This window comes from Solanum tuberosum, unplaced genomic scaffold, assembly GCF_000226075.1.
Source record: "Solanum tuberosum cultivar DM 1-3 516 R44 unplaced genomic scaffold, SolTub_3.0 scf00294, whole genome shotgun sequence".
Taxonomy (NCBI): domain Eukaryota; kingdom Viridiplantae; phylum Streptophyta; class Magnoliopsida; order Solanales; family Solanaceae; genus Solanum; species Solanum tuberosum.
Genome location: NW_006239231.1, coordinates 635,534 through 641,082, shown reverse-complemented (window position 1 = coordinate 641,082; position 5,549 = coordinate 635,534).

The window sequence follows — 5,549 nt, the reverse complement described above, 5'->3', positions numbered from 1 at the left end:
ATCATTATTTCTATTACTTTCTAATTAACATATTATTTTACATATAATGTCATTAATTAAATATCTAATATTCATAATTCTTTTTAAATGTAATATAATATTTTAAAAAATATACTTTAATCTTGAATTAATAGTATTTTAATTTTTTCTAATTTTCGTCAATAATATGATTTGATTTTATTATTAATTGTCACTATAAAGAATACACAAAATTAAAATGATAAGATGAAAAATTTAATTGAAAAATACAATACATAATATGATAATTTAAATACAAGATAACAATACAATACATAACATAATAATTTAAATAAAAGATAAAGTACAATATATTGCAATTTATGTTATTTAAAAATTTAGAATAAAATATAATTTTATACTGAATAAAAAATTTGAAAAAATAAAATTTTATATCAGATGAAAATTATATAAAGTAATTATTTGGAAAAAAGAAATAAAAAACTTATATTATGAAATAAGAAAATAAAAATGAAATAGAAATAATAATATAATATTGAAGAGAGAAAAAAAGATTCTTTTGAAAGAGTAAATAGAGAATTAAATTGGAGTTGGTTATCTGAAAAAATAGAGAACTATATATTTGGAGAGTAAAATAAAGTGTAGGATTGGAGATGCCCTTATTAGTCTGTTTATAAAAATAACATATTTCCTTTTTTTTATGTGACAATCATTTAATAGCATCATCATTATTTCACCTTTTTGAGGCCCTACTTAATATTTTATTGTGAAAAAATCAATTAAAAGTAATCATTCAATTAATCTTTTTATTTCTTAAAAAGAAAAGGGTTAAACATAGCTCCGTACTATTAAAAATAGTTTATATATACCTTTTGTTATAGTTTTGGTTCAAATATACCCCAACTTATACTTTGGCACATTATACTCCTAATTTTAATGAAAGGACACACAATTTATAAATCAAATAACCTAGCCCCAAATTATAAATCAAATAATCCACCTTCAATTTTCAAATCTTATGATATACTCCCTCTGTCCCAATTTATATGATATAGTTCGGATTTCGAGATTCAAACAAGTTTATCTTTGACCGTAAATTTTCATACATCTTTTAAATATTTTGAATTATCAATTATTGTGACTTATAGTACTTTTTATGTAGTTTATAAATATATAAATTTCATTTTAAAAAATTTGAAGATTTCATGAGCAAATTCTCGGTCAAACTCAAACTGTTTGACTCTCGAAAAGCGAAATGTGTCACATAAATTGGGACAGAGGGAGTACTATATAACACGAATTCATGATAGAGTATAATTGAATACAAATAATAGAAAATTATATAAAATGACAAATTAATTATTGCATGGATATAAAATTAGAAATATCACTGAGAGGTTCATATAGGATTAAGTATAAGTCAACATTGATCTATTAAAACTGGTAGAGTCAGTTATTCACTATAAGAATATCATGAAATTGAAATGTATGTAACTCAAAGGTTCAACTTTGATTCTTATAACAAGACCAATATATTCCATTATCTCTTCTTAATAAGGAAATACAAGAATGATTTCATGATGAATTGTATTTCTTCAACATTTTATATTCAGTGTTTCATACCAAGTTATCTATTTTATATTTGACATAATACATAAATTTGCTCTTAAATTTTATTCCAATTTTATGTCATTTAACTTTGGGTATGCACAAGTAAACACTTAAATTATTTAAAAGTTGAACAAGTAGACACACGCATCCTATGTGGCATAATACATGTATGCCGTGAATTGCCACGCAAGGACGCCACATAGAATGCGTGTGTATACTTGTTTAATTTTTGGATATCTTAAGTGCATACTTGTGCATACTCAAAGTAGAAAGACATAAATATGTCAATTGATACCAAGTTAAATGACATATTTTATGTATTATATTGATTAAAATTGGTCTGTCTTCTTATTTATGATTTCTTAAGCACCATGCAAAATAAAAAGTGATCAACTAATATGAGACGAAGGAAGTAGTAATTCTAAAGTGTTTTCTCTAACATAATAATTACTACCTCTGTCCCATATTAGATGGACATCTTACTAAAAATATTTTTCTCATATTAGTTGATGACTTACTAAATCAGAATAGAATTAATTTTTTTTTCCATTTTACCCTTATAATTAATATGTTTTGAAAGTTTAAATAAATTTTAAAGATTAAAAATAATAATTCAAGAGGCTAATTAATATGAACAAAAGGAAAATAATAAAGTTGATAAATTTATTACTTTTATCAATTTAAGACTTTTTTCTTTTGTACCATATTAATATTTCTCTGTATTTATTATTAAGGGTAAAAATAGTAAATAAATGTAACTAATTATGCCTTGATTATTTAAAATAATAAATATTATAAATCATTTATTTTTAATAAAGTAATAACTAACTAACTACGTCTTGATTATTTAAAAAATAATAATATTATAGATCATCTATTTTTAATAAGAATAATAAGTATTTAAAAACGGTTGGAGTAAAATAGTGTATGGTGAAGTTAAAAGAAATTATGAGGAGATCTTGTAGCAGGTCCTTGTCTGATGAATAAATGACCCTAGTTTCCTTAAAAAGGGATAGATTATGCAGACTACTGCTAAATAGATTATTTTTTTTGGGCTGTACTTTTTATTGCAAAAACCGTACCAAATGGAGTAGAAGGGGTTTTTAATTATATTTTGGGATAAGACACAAGAATTATTATATTACGATTGAAATTTTAGAAATACATTTTAATTAAGTTAAGGTTTAATTACTCTCTTGAATTCTTTTTTTACACCTTTTTGGTTTACGTGATATTTAGATATTTTTCACGGATCTCAACTGCGTGGAGTCACGAAATATGTCACGTATCGGCGAAAGGAGATTGGAGAGAAATCCGTTCCACCTTCAATCAAAATGTGTATAAAATTATAAAAAAAAAAAAGTTTGGGGGAGGGGGTAATAGGACCTTAGTTTAGTTAAAATGTGTCTTTGAGATTTCGGTCATAGTCTAGGTGATACTTGTGCCTTATCCCTTATATTTTACCATTTATTAGTATTTGAAATGTTATAATATCATCTAATATAGTAATAGTTTAAGAGTCGAAAATGTCTTTAAATTATATGAAATGGAATAAAAATGTACTCTGTGAATAGTTTGATCTAAAATCCATGTTATTAAATATTAATAGTTTAGTTCAAAAATATCTCTATTATTTCTAAATAGCTCAAAAATACTCTTATATATATATATATATATATAAGTGTTGAGTACCTCAATACTACGATTTACGAAATCAGTTAATAGCCTCCACATGGGCCGGACGACGAAGGTACTTGCGTAAATAAATCAAAATAGAAGGTTGTTTTATGGTATTTTGTACTTTTCAAACTTGAAAAATGATTGACTTGCCTGCTTAATAAATGTACTTCCTTTTTGTTGGACATAAAAACCATTTGCATTTTTTCAAAATTTTTTAATATGGTTGAGACCCAATCAACAATAGTTGTGTGAGGCTCAATTCAATTTTTGACACTTGGATTTGTGAGCTCCATTTTAACACCACACACTCTCTCACCTTATTTTTTTCAAATTCCACCCTTTTCCTCATAATAAGTATTTTACCTTTTTTTTTTAATAGTCTTAAATTTTTATTTTCCAAAAATCAAATAGAAATATGTAAATTAATAACAATTCAAGTTTTAGCCTTTTTTTCTCTTGATTGCTAATATGATTAAAAAATTGAACTCCATTTTAATTATAGTCTTCTTTTCTTGATTTATATATATTTTTGGTTGTTTTTTTAAAAATTTTTAACTTAAATTTCAAGAATAAGTGCAACACCAAGTACAAAATATTTCTAAAAGAAATTGAAGAACGAGTGATTTTAGAATATTTATAGGTATGCTCTCACTTACTCATTGGTGATCTTTTTTTTGATATAATTTTTTTAAAAATAAATTAATTCTGATTGATGATAGTTGAATTAACTAATAATGATATAAGAAGTGCTATAAATCACAATAAATTAACAACTTCAAAATATATTTAACAAAATCACATACAAAAAATTATATGAACTCTCCAAATTTCATTGGTGTCACATAAATTGAAACAAAGATCTACTCCTAATTTATGTAACTTACTTTCCTTTTTAGTCAGTCCCAAAAAGAATGTCACATTTCTATATTAAGTAACAATTTGACTATAAAATGTCTATTTTACCATTAATGAAATAATTTACAGTCATACAAATTTATATCATTCATTTTGGACCACAAGTTTTAAAAGTCTTCCTTTCTTTCTTAAACTCTGTGCCGAGTCAAACTACCTCACATAAAATGAGACGGAGGAAGTAATATAGCGCGGCACCTAATATCTACTATATATATATATAGCCTGTGCTTATTTAATTTATCATAATTATGTCTATGTATATGATAAAATCAATTCAATCAGTTTTTTTTTTATAAAACCAATTTTAGCAACCAGTAATTAGATGGAGCTGTAACAAGAGAACCATTTCTGGCTATCTTTCACTAATTATCCAATAAAGTTATATTTTTTTTTAACAAGATCATCCAATTTTGTCTGTAATTCTTCATAATCACCCTATTAATATTCGACCACCAAAATATGACATGACATTTTATTTAGTTCACATAATATTTTTTTCTCAATTCATATAACAATAAATCACGACCTGATCCGGTCCAACCCAACTCTAACCCATAACCCAAATCAACCTCATTGAGAATCACGTTTGTAGTAAAAAAAATCACCAACATGTCAAATTAATTGAAAGTTCACACGATGAGGTTGTATTTGGTTAAAACTTAAACAAGAGACTTTCATTATTTGGATGAATAGTAAAATGAATCTTTATAATGCCGTTAAATTTTGTTTTCCTTTATAGACTTTGCCTAAGAAAAGGAGAAAGAAGATGACACAATTTTATAAAATGAGGGGCCAAATATTTTCATAGAGTAGATAGGGTTAATTTAGATTATAGGTTAGGGTTAGATTGGGTCGAATCGGATCGGATCTATAAATCAAAATTTCTAAGGAACCATTTGATTATAGATTTTGGAATTATTTGGCAAAATCTATTTGTCTAGTTTTTAAGATATTTGAAAAACAAATCCCAAAATTCCAAAATATGCTAAAAACTTGTTTTTGCTCTTTTTAGTTTTATAAGAAAATTTTCATATATTATTTACCCCAACTAACTTTATCTTGCCTTTTCAGTTATTTGATTTAGAAATACATGCTTGTCGTGAAAAGATTATTTGTAAGATATATTAAGCAATAGTTGGTACTACGTATGTTGTAATTTTTCTTCTTCACTTATGGATCTCCTTAATTAATTGTAATTTGATTAATTGTAGTAGCTAATAATTACTCTGTTATTAGTAGTTTTTATTAAAATATCATATTGTAATTTTAGAATAATATGCTGTCCATTTTAATGTAAAAATGGTAATTTTGTGTCAAACTTATAAATTTTTTTGATAGCTTGTAGAAAATATGGTTACAAGTCA